General features: G+C 42.2%; 2 long non-coding RNA genes across 2 annotated transcripts in view; one reads left to right on the top strand and one right to left on the bottom strand.

Annotated features, from left to right (window-relative positions):
* The first annotated feature begins 385 nt into the window (after positions 1 to 385).
* LOC111260731 (uncharacterized) overlaps positions 386 to 13,393 on the top strand; it is a 35,034-nt gene continuing 22,026 nt past the window's right edge. Inside the window, exon 1 of the long non-coding RNA XR_002680510.2 lies at positions 386 to 1,243. This is a non-coding gene — a long non-coding RNA (uncharacterized LOC111260731). The remainder of the gene's footprint in view (positions 1,244 to 13,393) is intronic.
* LOC111260732 (uncharacterized) overlaps positions 955 to 13,393 on the bottom strand; it is a 17,338-nt gene continuing 4,899 nt past the window's right edge. Inside the window, exon 2 of the long non-coding RNA XR_002680515.2 lies at positions 955 to 1,347. This is a non-coding gene — a long non-coding RNA (uncharacterized LOC111260732). The remainder of the gene's footprint in view (positions 1,348 to 13,393) is intronic.

Here is a 13,393-nt window from a genome sequence, read left to right on the forward strand (position 1 = left end):
TCGCTCTCTTGAATATGAATATGTTTACAAATATAGATGTAACGGTAACAGAATTCGGTATAGAACGGCTGTTAGAACGGCACACAAAGATATACGATTTCGATTGGAGTGAGCGCCTGGGGCATGGCCGAGCACATTGGCTAGTTTTCGGATAGGAGACTGATCCGAACCGACCGAAGTGGTCCAGAAAGCGATTAACGAGCCCAGTTTCGATTTTCCCGATTAAGCTAGTTCTCTATCGGCTTGCCTTCTGGCCTGACACGTTTCGGCTGCAGTGACGAAGATAGAGTAGGGTACTCGTCTTCCGTTGTTATAGTTGTTAGTTCGTCTCAGTCTGGCTCTTGTTTGGATGTCTGGAAGACGAGTTTCCGATTAGCTACGACCGACTGACCCTTCAAAGACAGAGGAAAAGGCACGCGGGGCGACCCTAACTCTGAGATTGTCGTTGTCTCTTTACCACAATCTTGAATCAGATTTCGGATCATGATATCTGGCTATTTTCTTAGGACCTTTTGCAGAAGTCATGTTCTGTCGGCTGGCAATATGTGGAACTAATTGATTTGTGGCGTATACTGATTTGGTGAAATAACGAGCTCATTTGAATGCCTATGAGTGTGAGCGGAAGAAAAGACATGACCCTTTAGTCTTTAATGGCCGATTTAGCTATTTCAAGTTATCTAGTCCTTAAACATATGGAAAGAATACATGTGTTAACTACGTTTTGATAATATAACAACGTAGGATCTTGATCGAATAACCGTTAAAGTTTTATCGTCCGATAGCGAAACAGATGGAATACTCTTAATTTTACCTAAGCTCTTTTGAAACCAAAGCAATCGCTTCTCCATGTCCAATAGGTTGCCATATCATTCCAAAAAACGTTTAATTAACATATTTTTCTATTGCTCTCGTAGTACAGTTTGTAAGTGTTTCTAAAAAACGACCAAAAGAAACTAGGCCTATTATCTTTTATGTCTTTCACTGTTTTTCCTAAAGGCCGAACCCGTTCTTCACCATATCTGCTTAGTAGCGTAACATCATTCACCGAATAAGTGACAATTCAGCATCAATCTAGTCTCCGCCTCTCTTATCTCTAACAATAGATTTCTACATGCAGGAATAATCCTCAGATTGACCGTAAAGGGCGTCGACGGCTCGACTCTTCGGGTAACGCGTGGCCGCATGCACGAACAGGCGCTTCGGCTGGAATCACAGCCGTCAGGAGCTGGCATTCTTCTGAGAAGTAAGCATTTGTTTCCAACCTTAGGTATTTTCATCTTCGTTTGGTGCTATCATCACTCAACAGGGACGAAGAACATTTGAGCATCTCATCTTCGATGACAGAGACTCAAGAAAGATCACAACATTAATGACACGGTCGGTACAGATGTAACAGTTTAAGTTTCTGTTGCTCTATGAAAATTTTTTCAAGAGACTGTAAGTGTTAATAATTACACGGTCAGTGCCCTTCAATTTTTATGATTTGGTATTATTAGGACTAAGTTATTATCAGGGCTGACAAAATCTAAATCAAACTTCCCCTTTTCCAGATCTGAAACACTTCCTCTCTGGGTGCAGCCCTAATGTTATTCAACATTACTTACATGATTACCCACAAAGATCGCTAGAGCCGGAAATGCTGCATAGTCTCGCATAGGAAATTTTAGGCTATCCTAGAGGTTCGTTCGACTTAAGTTTATCCACCTTTAATGAGGCGATGAACCTTGCGTTAAGGGAGTAGATAGTCTGTTTAGCTTTTCGCCGCCGCCTTTCATTATCTCTTATAATTACAACATATGGTGTTAGGTTAGTTGTAAGCGGCAATTAAAGGTTTAACTACGAATCCCCCAGAAATGCGACCTAGTCTAGTATATTTTTGACAGTTTATTATACCTATGTTCTATTAAAAAAAAGTATACCCAAACATACAGAGTCACTTTTTTTTTTAAACTATGTGAACCATATATTTTTGAAATATATGAAACGATAATATTATATAACGTATAGAATTACGACCATTGCATAATGAAAAAGTATTATACATATGAGGTGTGATACTCCAAATAATTTTTAGATAGACATGTTGTTCGAGAGGACCAATCATTCATCCGCATGATTCTGGCTCATACATCGTGCTTGTTGCACGAGGGACTTCTCTGTACCTGATGGGCATCGTTGCAGTCCAAATAACATCTACATAAACGGGAAATGAAATTTACTTTGTTCCCTCCTGCCCATAGTTACATACTCTTGTCTAGAAGATAACGAACGTGGTAACGAATAATCACTGGAAATTGATGACACCCTTCATACTACACTGCCTTTATGCTGAGCTCCATCCACCTCGTCAGATTACGCCGTTAGGTTCCCTACAAGGTTGTTTCTACGCGCAAGTATTCACACGTGTAGGTAACGCGCCACATAGAATGTACATAAAGAAAGCCATTCATCGCTTCAAATACCCTCGGACTCTTCAATGCCTTATTATTATATTGTAGAGCTTAACGGATAAGCGACAGGTTCGAGTTCTTTGCGTACATGTACATGTGTAGAACATGCTCGTAGGTCAAATAGTTCAAATAACCGTAAAAGGACAACTACACCTACTTTCTTTATCTTATACATCCCAGTTATTCTCCAAGTAGTAATTAGACTCTACAAGCACACCCACACATTTAAAAATATTGCCTTGTGACGCCTTTATTTAGTATCGACTAATTCTTTATAATTAACAAAACCAGAACATCAAGGCCCATAATGTATGCAATAGACGTATATTTATCTATGGATAGTTACGTATGAGCAAAGCTAACAGACTCCATTTTTAAGTGATATGTCTATTTTATTCAATATTTTTATTCTCGCTAATGGTCGTATTGAGAAAGCATTATCTCTCTGCCTAGAAAAGGATGACTGCTTTGTTAAGAGGTTGGACGACGGGCAGGTCCGACGGGCAGCCTTGAACGAAGGAATGTAATGAACAGGAGGAGTCTCGAAGGCGCTCGCATTAAATGCCTAAAATTAATAAGGCCTGCTAGTGTCGCAGCTACTGTGCTGAAGCCGACGGAGTCAACGCACAATAGGCCCACATTCATTCACCTATTCGAGCTTTGCCATGGCATACGCGTGCGCGCATCAGCCAGCACGAGCCTATGCAAGTCAGCAGAGAACCTATGCATCCATGTGTTGCCACCGCCGCTCTTGTTACCACTAGAATGACTACGCGACTGCCTGGCGAACTTATGAAAAGCTATTAAATTCCAAAAGAAACTTCGTCGATGAACGAGTGTTGTTGTTGTTGTTGCTGCTGCTGCTGCTGCTGCTGCTGCTGCTGCTGCTGCTATTCTGTCAACAGTCACTATCCGAACGACCCAGCCAGAAAAAAGGGGGACTCTTTGCTGCATTCAAACGCTGGTCTCGTAGTACCATTACGTAACCTAAGGCCATGCAGGCCTCTCTCATTCTCGACCGCCGGTGGCCCATGTAGCCTAGCAATGCAGTAAAACTATAGTATTTATATGAAATGTAACTCATATACAGACTTCCAAACATCTCAACGATTTGATTTTGTAGATCGATGGACACAGCGGGCGGTTGCCATACTCGATTTCTCACAGTTGGCCAAGTAGATGATAGGTTGTGTAAGAGCATCTCAGAACTCAAGCGTTAACCCAGCTTTTGTATTGGTACGGCCTGAAGGTGTGGATCGTTCTAGTGGAAGGTTTGCAATGAAGTCCCTTGTTCTGTATTTGTTTTTTTTTAATATTGTTTGAGAGATTCACTTGGATTCCGCATTATACACACGGCAATGTCTGAATGCATAGCTGAACAAATTATATTATGGTGCTATTGAAATTTCGGACGATGTAGTACTTTCTATTCCTTTATTCGTTCGCCTGTGGGACTGGGAACTTAGAGGCGATTGTAGTGTTTTATACACTAGAGCAAATGCGAGAGACGATCTATGGGAGGTGGGGTGGTGGCCCGGCTTTTGAAGGCACGCTCGCTTTTTCTTACAGCGTCGAACTGGCGTCGCCGCTAATCGACGGATAGCGCGAATAGCAGAGGCTTCAATGGGACAAGCCGGCCATTCTAAGCGCAATGCAGGAAGATGAAAACATTCACACGTTCTCTGTATATATAGTCTCTCGTCTTCTAGCTGCCTGCAAGAGTCCTCTTATTTTTCCCTCTTTTTTTTATATATCCATTTTCGTATTCATCTTTGTATCGCGAGCGTTGTTCTTGCGAGCTTCCTTTTCCCGCTTCGTGCAGCTTTTCTAAGGCGTGATCGTCGTTGTTTCAAAAACGCAAATAGCGACTACTTTTACTACGGTTAAGGCGATTAGCACAACTGCTACGCTTACCACTTCTCTGTCCTTATTAGATTGATTTTTCGCACACTGTTTAACTTGCCTTCTGATTCAGGCCTGTTTCCTATTCTCTTTCGACGTGCTCATCCATAGATATATACGTTAACATGCACCAACAGCTACTCCGAGAACTCTATTGCTGCGATGTCATACTACCAACATGTCCGGATACGCATGAACCACACAGGCTGAGAACCTAGAATACGCACAGGGTTGGAGCACTTGTCTATCTCTGTAAAAAGACGATTTTAGAAAAAGAACTCGGGAAAAAAGGGGATTTCAACAGAGGTTATAAACCCTGCCTAGCTTCTCAATAGCTTCTTTGAAGACTTATCGCATCCAGGCTACACCCTAATGCTGTGACATCTGTGCGATGAGTTTTGGGCGTATCCGGAAGATGTTGAACGTTTAGAAAGGGAACAAGCGACGATCTAGAAATCTCAATGCCTCCAGAAACGATACGCATATAACACAAACAGTGCTGACTGTAAGGCCCAGTTTTTGTTTCTAATTAGAACAAACTAAATGAAAAAACAATTAAGTACTACGTTTTTGCCCCCAAAAAGAACTTTAATCTAGCTCCTTATGCGACCATGATACAAGGCGCATACAAGCTAGCTGAAAGGATACTCGTTCCTAGGAGACCACTTGGCCCTGAATCACTAATTTTGTAATATAATTTAAAAAAGTATGATAGGTATATGCAAGCTTGCTTAATAATAACATTACGAAGGTAGACGGAAGTGAAGCTGTTCTCGTGGACTACTGATGTAGAGCGACATGGACTAGGCATTGAAAATGCCATTATATGAGCAAACACCGATTTCGTTGTTAGGCTTAGCCTTCGTGTTATCCTATTTGGCATTCTTTAAAGGTAGTTCAACAAATTAAGCTGAACATAGATTTTTTATAGAAGCTTTTAATATCGTATATGTTCGAATCCTATCTGAATCACTGAATTAGACCTACAAGTTTTCAGATATTTAGGATAATGCTAAATTTGACTACAAATGCGATTCAGTATGTGAAGTTGCCTACAGTGGCTTAGTTGTGCTGTTGAAGATGCTTACAAAGGCTGTGCTAACAGGTCCTATCATCTATAAGGATCTAAAATGATAAACTATTTGAAGTATTGAAACATTTATGAAGCTAGTAAGAACAACCACGAGCTAGCGCACGTTAAAGGAGCTTACAAAACGCAGTCATATCTAGTTTACAGAGGACGAAATTATCACTACCTCATATGCAGATTAAACGACGGCACCATCTGTTAACTGTTTGTTTCAACACGGACCTATTTAATTCGGTATTCAACTTCAGTCAGCTTGAAACTTTAGGGGGATTCTCGTCAATCACCTGAAAGTTACACGCCCAGCGTTGCGTGCCACTCTTCCTCGGCTTCATTCGGGGGTGATTAGAGACCATACGGTGCATGGGAGAAGTGTTTGCTTTTCGGCCAGAGCTTTCAGCCGCGGTCACAGTTATCAGGGTGGTCCGATAGCCTCATAGTGCGGCGCTTGAATTTTCATCGTGAGTTCGCGATTCACAAAAAAAAGTAGCGTACCCCAGAAAAAAAATGATCGCCTTCAGTGCATTTGATCAGATTAACTCTGAATTCGCACATTGTCGTAGGACAGTGAACAACTCGGTGGTGAGCTCTGGAACTACCGCATCTATTGCCAGACGGACGTTATAGTCTAGAGAAGGATTACCACTGTGAAATACTGGAGATTGATCTAGGCATTTAGCAACTCAGTAATTCTCAAAATAGGTCTTTACAGCTGGCTTTGTTTAAGCAGTAATGGCGGAAGGACGACAATGATTTTCTCAGAAAGAGTACGAATTCGAAGTCGTACGGGGCATCTCCTATTAAATCGATGACAGGAAGCTTTTTAGAGTGCATCACAAAAGGTTTATATAACCTTTCCTAGGTGCTTCAGTTCACTTCATCACGAACGAATTTCTATTCGTGTCTTCAGTCGCATAATTCTTCAAACAGATCAAGCTTTGCCAGAGAGATTTTTCATACATGTCTGTCTATACATGTGAAATCATGTTGGACATTCGGGCTTGAACGCCTTAACATGACCTTCACAACGAATATAAGGATCAAATGTATGGTCACGATAAACGGGTAGCCATTTCCGCTGAGTTCAAGTGAACTGTGCCCGGCAACACTTCGCGCATTTTGATAAAGATCTCACTTTGAGGCGAACAGTATGTCGACAGGGCCATCATTTGCACCCGTGCAACATCCCATGTCACTTCCGGATGCTCAGCGAATTACGAGTAATTGCTAGATGCACCCGGTAGCAGAAGCATCTCCATGATGGGCTCTCGAAAATGGTGCACATGTCCAGCGGAAAATATCCTTATATAAATACGTACTACGTATTTGAAAATATTTTCAAGTACGTGTCTCTGTTCTGCTTTTCGGCTTCCGATGACGAAGACCATCAATTTCCTCTACGAGATGTCCCATTAGCCGGCGTGCTCGAACTACTTAATATTCATCGTTCTGAATTAGTTGCCATAACAGTTATCCACAAAAAAAAGCTAGCACCGAACCCCCGTTAGTTCGAATCTCAGCGTCGACCTATAACAACAGCGATGATACGTAAACAATGGCAAAAATTTATTGAAAATAGAAAAACAGAGTTTAAGGACAATAGCTGCTAATGTAGTTACGCAGCTGTTGGATAAATTACAAGTAAGTTAGCAAAACTTCTCCTGGCTGTTTTTGAAGTAATACTAATCAAGGACTTCAAAAGCTTGTTCCTGTACGAAGTTTCAGCGAAAGGTTCAGTTTAAAAAGACGAGGCAATGTTTTACGGAGAGAAACAGCGAATCTGCCGGACTTGTAGGCTACTAGACCGAATGTAGACTCAGAAAGAGGGCGCTTTACATGCATCTGGGTCAATACGCTTTATAGCCAGAGCTCGGCTTATGTAAATATATAGCAGATTCGAAGCCCAACAGCGCGATTTAACCCGAAATATTAACTTTGGAACGTAAAATAGCAGAAGGTTGCCATTTTAATGTTGTCGTTATATGATTATATATCTTGTTCTCTCTTCTTACTACTTATTATATACTTATTGTATATACAGTATTCATCACTGAAGTATTTTTCACAGTAATCATAAGTAAGTTTCACAGTAATAATAAGTACCTCCATGTATTCTCTAATCTCGATATAAATTTTGCCACCTTAGTTTGGATCCAACTTACAAGTAAAACGATCCAATAGAAAATAACGAAGCTTGAACAACAGTTGTATTTGCAATCCATAAAGTTCTATATCTGAAGGCACAAAGTTTCTAACTTTGACTAGCTCGTCAGTGTTCTATATTCAAAAATGGAAGAATTGTGACACGGAGTGTCGTCCGATATTGCTGCACTCGACCATTTCTCCATTTGCGGGTTCGTCGCTTCTGACTCGTTTCCATTATTTTGGCTGTTGGACAGTCACACAGAAGAGGTTAGCAAACAGAACATCTTTCAGCAGCCATATCGACAAGCGTCACGGCAAGTAAAATGTTCCGTAAGCAGTTCCGTACGACCGCGACAAAGCTATTCAGAGGTAGGACCATTGAGCGTCCCGTTTGCTGTCTTACTTTTTCGTATTTTTTCAGACGGCACTTGATCAGCTGGGTCCTTTTTTTAACATCAACGTTTATTTCATCGACGGTATCTGTTGGCCGGCATCAGCGGCGGCGGCGGCGGCGGCAACTATGTCTATTAGTGTCAGTGGGTGGACAACACAACGAAGTGCCTTAGCGTCGTCATGTCTGCGGCAGTTTTCCGACCGACGCCGCGTAGCGATATAAAGCACTTCACCGCCATTGCCAGCCACACCGCCGCAATAGCTGGGTCGGCGATCGCAGATGCGATATGGGCAGATCGCCTCGCAGAGACCGCTTAACGATCACCAGCTTAACACCAACCAGTTTAGCTTGCGAAGTGTAGAATTGTGGCACCCATCCACCTTCATTCGCCCCATCCGATCCATTGTCAAGGAGTCGCTCATTTTTTTTCTGCAAGTTCTAGTCCTTCGCATTGATGCTTCGACGGCCACTATATTCGATCATGTTGGTCGTTGCACTGCTGCGGCACTGGCGTTATTGTCGCTACCCAGCGAATGATAATCATAATCAGGAGCTCCCACATCAGTGTATCACACGGCGTAAAAGATGTACACCATTAAAGATACACACCGCTCTGCTCTTCTCACTCAACTCATTTAAAATATAGCGCGCGCACGCACGCACGCTGTGACGTCCACACTGGCACATAGACTGTGCATTATGGGCCTGCGTCTGCAGAACATTACGATCACCGCAGTTGCCGCCATTGTTGCTAATATTGTTGTTTCAGCCGGTGCTGCCTCAAACTGCTGTTGTTGTCTGGAGGAGTTCTGTGGTTGTTGCCGCTGCTGTGGTTGTTTTTTTTTTTGCTTTTTTCTTCTTCTACCTGTATCTACTTATTGCTTCTATCCTTCGCCGTTTTCTTCCAGTGTTTATTTGGCCTGGACTCCTCTTAGTCCTTTCGGACTTTACAAGAGGTTTTAAAATGGCATCGCCTGTCAGTAGCTGTAGCCAAGCGTACAGCAATACTACCGTCTCCGCGGTTAAGGATGGAGTCTATGCTGTACGTCAAGTGGTGCCAAAATGAGAAATACGCTGTACGAACGAAGAGATCCTGAATGCTGGACCAAGTAACGTGTCGAAATGAGGCACTGGCAAGCATAAGACGGTAGAGGTAGTCGCTTTACCTCAGCCGATCGAAACACGCCACGGAAGTGTGATTAACGTATCCACCACCGGCGGCGCTTTCTCGTAAAAGCTGAATAGTCGAAGGAACGTCAGACAACACTGGCCGTTCCGAGCCGCTCCTACAATTATTACTGCAGTAGGAGGTTAGGCGATGATGCGATCGTGTACGTTTTTCATACATCGATATCAATCGAACAAAGAAAAAGGCTTATGTACGGTTATAAATACGGCACCGTTAACTGTGTCTTATACACGTTCGCAGGCATTACTTTCAAGCGTCCTACACAGTGTTCGAGAACAAACTTAAATTTACATTGTCCAATACCGAAATTATATGTCTGGAACACATTAAATATGTAGTAAACTGTGCGTGACAATAAATTCAGAGGCCGTTGCTACTCGTCGCACCGATTCATCGTTGTCGTACATTTTGGCTGGCCTATTGTGTCCGACGCTCCCAAATATTGAGTCTTCCAGAAAATTACTTATATATGTCTTTACGGTGCCATGGTAAGCCTAATTGCGTTGGCCGCATTTTATGCCATACGATTTTAATGCTAGATCCTGGAAAGCCCTGAATCTTCTTAAAGCTGGCCTTAGGAATTTAAAGATGAAACGTTAGATCCGAATAGATCGCCTAATTATAGCTTTATCTAGCGAAAGATTTATGAGATATTTAAGCTCAGGTAGAAAATCTGTTAGTCGTTCTTTGTTTAGGTATCATGTATTATGACTGCTAAATACATCGTTTTGAAATTGAGTGCCAAAAAGACTATGTGAGCATTTAAGTAAAATGAAATCGTGTGTTTACGGACAGAACATGAATACCTTTTGATTATCTAATAGGTTTTATCTTTCACAACGCGGATCAAAGTCCTGTTCTAAGCCTTAACATAATGAGGCCCAATAACCTGACGAATTCCTATGCTTATATCAGAGGTAGTATATAAACTGAATCATGGCCGTTTTCAGAATAAAAGTTCGCTTGTCGACTTGAAGAAAACCCCAAAACTTCGTTTAAAGTTAGATAGCAGTTATTATTATTAACGTTAATGATAGCTGCTTGTATGCTTGTCATGCCGATTCACAGGTCTGTTAAATCCAGGAAGACCTACCCCGCTTAGACAATTCAGCTCGAAGATAATTTTTGGCTGCTCCGTGATAGCAACTGATTTTTCGTTCCTGTACTTCCGCTTTTGCTTATGACATCTCGCTCTCGCTCTCTCTCTCTCTCTCTCTCTCTCTCTCTCCGACAGAAGAAGAAGACGAAAAATATCAAACACCGAAGTAAAATCTGCGTAGTCTATTTTTGTCGGCATCGCGACGCTGTTTCTCTGATCTATATACATGACAACCGCGTCAACTCCCACCCATCATAGAAAATCTGCGAACGAATGAAATCGATAGCTGTCTGACGGGGGGGGGGGGGCATTCTTCCAACCAGATTTCTCACCTTTCGTTTAATAACGAAAATCTTCGGTTGAAACGACAACAGTGCTCATGCTGGCGGTATATGAAAAGCCGCCGCAACTGCTTTAGTTTGGTGGTCGCTCGCTGCCTTCCGACCGCTGTAATAGCTGAGAAAATCCACTGAGTATAAACACATGCTGTGTGGGCGCAAACTTCTCGCTCAGGCAGTTAGTCTTTGCGTCGCTGTCTCCCATCTACCCCAATGGCTCGACTGTGCCTTTTCTTAGAACTGTTCGATTTTTACGATTGTCAATCATTTTTAACTTTTCCGTCAGCCACTTTTGTTGCTGCTGGCGGTTGCCGTGGTGACCGCGGTTCTACCTAGTTCACCTATAGGTTTTTCGGATAGGAACCTATGGAACCGGATTCACTGATGTGAGAGAAGACTGGTAATAAGTAATAGTAGTGAACTGGGACAACTAGATGGGTCGAGCGCGATCTGCCTCGGTCTACTGATTGTGATGAGCTGCGTCCCGTTTATCGGGTTGCTCGGGTGTGGTCTGGAATGTTGAATCCTATGAAGGGCAATAACCAAAGGTTTTTGCCTTCCTACCTTTTTAAACCGACAGCAAAACGGAAACAACTCTTGTGTTGGATTACGATTTTTACGTACTATAATTTTCAAGGCTAACATAGGTACACAAAAAGTACCATCTATTCCGTCTATTTATATTTACAAAGTCTATTTATTTCGTTTTCTAGTCGTAAAACCGCCCTATTAGGGATTATATATAACAGACTTATCGATTGAAATTTATGTTAACCTTGCGTGCTCTATGTTCGCTTAATGCTACACAGGGCAGGCACCTGTGGCTGTGTCTATATATAAATGCCCCCACGGGTCGAGAAGCTTTAATATCTCTGCATATCGTGGCATACCAACACAATTATATTATTATATGATTAGGTGTTGTCTTCTGATATAGAATCGGTCTTTGGTGACGTATGTTTCCTTGAAGAGAAAAGTAAAACTGCAAATCTGGGCAGATTGGAGACCATCTTGCATCGTCAGAACAAGCATAAGCCGGATAATGTGCGATGGAACAAGAGTAAAAGAGAGATCAGTGTCCGATGAGTGGCGTGCGTGCACGACGCATGCCAAGTTATGCTAACTAACCCACAGGAGGTAGCGTATTTCATGACGTTTATAATAAACGCGGCTTCTCACCCTGTCTATTCCGCTCGTTATCTCTTTTGGCTATGGAGTGACAGGTCAGGATCATTTGCCAGAAAAAGATCGTCGATTTTCCTCTTCAAGGGGACCATAACCACGAAAAATACTCAGCAAAAATACGAAACGGGCATAGCGTTTGCCCAATAACACTCACGTCGTCGGTATCGTCCGGCGATGCCACTGTATATATATGCCAGATCGAGCGGAAGTTATCACAGAATAGCAATCTCAAAAAGAAAGAAAGGTTGTTTTTTTTTTCGAAACGGGATATCTCCGCTGGCGCCTGATGTGACATCTCAGATGAACCGATCGGAGACGGCCACGCAGTGCCATCACTAGTGAATAGACGACAGTTATATCAGGGATTCGGTGAAGGGTCTAGTTTTGAATCTCATTTAGATTTTTCAGCTGCCGAATACCGTTCGGCGGCACCCGAAGGTAACATTACCGCCTTTATCGGCTGTTGCACACCCCACTACTACACATAGCGTCTCTTCAGCGCAGTAGTTTGTATTTGATTATGTAGTACCAGTCATAAGACTCAATCTCATGATGATCTGCTACCCTGATGGTGAAAGAAGTTTTGTCTATAAAATGGTTCCTATCCACGCAGAAAAGGAAAGCGAAAACTTGTTACAGCAATGAGCCTACAGCACGTGTACACGTGACAGGGTAGCCCGTGTGAAGAACTCTGAAAGCAAAGGACCTTTTTACCTGATGGCACGTTTGATCGGCAAGGAAAGCCTAGGCCGTCTGCGTTCAATGCCAGACCTTCTCCCTCAGCGCTTAGCTTGAGGTAATGCCGGTTGTCTTGTTTGTGAGTTTACTTCGTTCCCTTTCATTCGTCGCCATCATTGCTGTCATCTCCGTTGACTCCGGTTTCGGAGGGAACGTAAATCAGCCACTGGTTGTGAGGCTATAAGGTTGACCTAGAGAGATTAGTGTGCTTGGTCGTAATCGTAGTATAGAGGACTGGGCAGATCTAGATCGGGTGACATCATTCGCGTAATTCACCCAACAATTCCTTAACAGCAGGACGCGCCAGCAGCCGGCCGTAATAGGGCAGCGACAGAAATCTAGAGTCCTCACCGAAAAGCATTATTATAAATCATTGAGACGCTCTGCGTACTGTTATATCAAGACGGTATCTAGTTTGGGGTACAGTTGATCTTGCTTGGCAAACGAATTTAGCGATTATAGAGAAAGTACGTACATTTAAGAATAAATAGGAATGATTATAATATCTGCTAACGTCACAAATTCAATCGTATCTATTCTTAAAATAAATTCTTATCTAATAAAAAAAAAATGTTACAGGACAAGAAAAAATAAAATTTATAAATTTAATTATAAATACTGCTTGTCGTATATTATGTTTACCCTTTTTTTTTATTTTATTACAAGTGCGACTCTACATGCTCGTACCCACCATTCGTTGTTTTACGAAAATAACGTTCGACTGCGAGGATGAGTCAGCGCTAAAATATTTCGATTAGGTTAAAAGACGTTTTCTATAAGTTTATTATGCATCATACTGATTGGTCGTTGTATTAGTTCCCTGAAAGATAGCGCGTTTTTCTTCAAACAATGGCTGGCTGGCTGGC

Source organism: Varroa jacobsoni, unplaced genomic scaffold (assembly GCF_002532875.2).
Source record: "Varroa jacobsoni isolate VJ856 unplaced genomic scaffold, vjacob_1.0 scaffold_470, whole genome shotgun sequence".
In the NCBI taxonomy this organism is placed as follows: domain Eukaryota; kingdom Metazoa; phylum Arthropoda; class Arachnida; order Mesostigmata; family Varroidae; genus Varroa; species Varroa jacobsoni.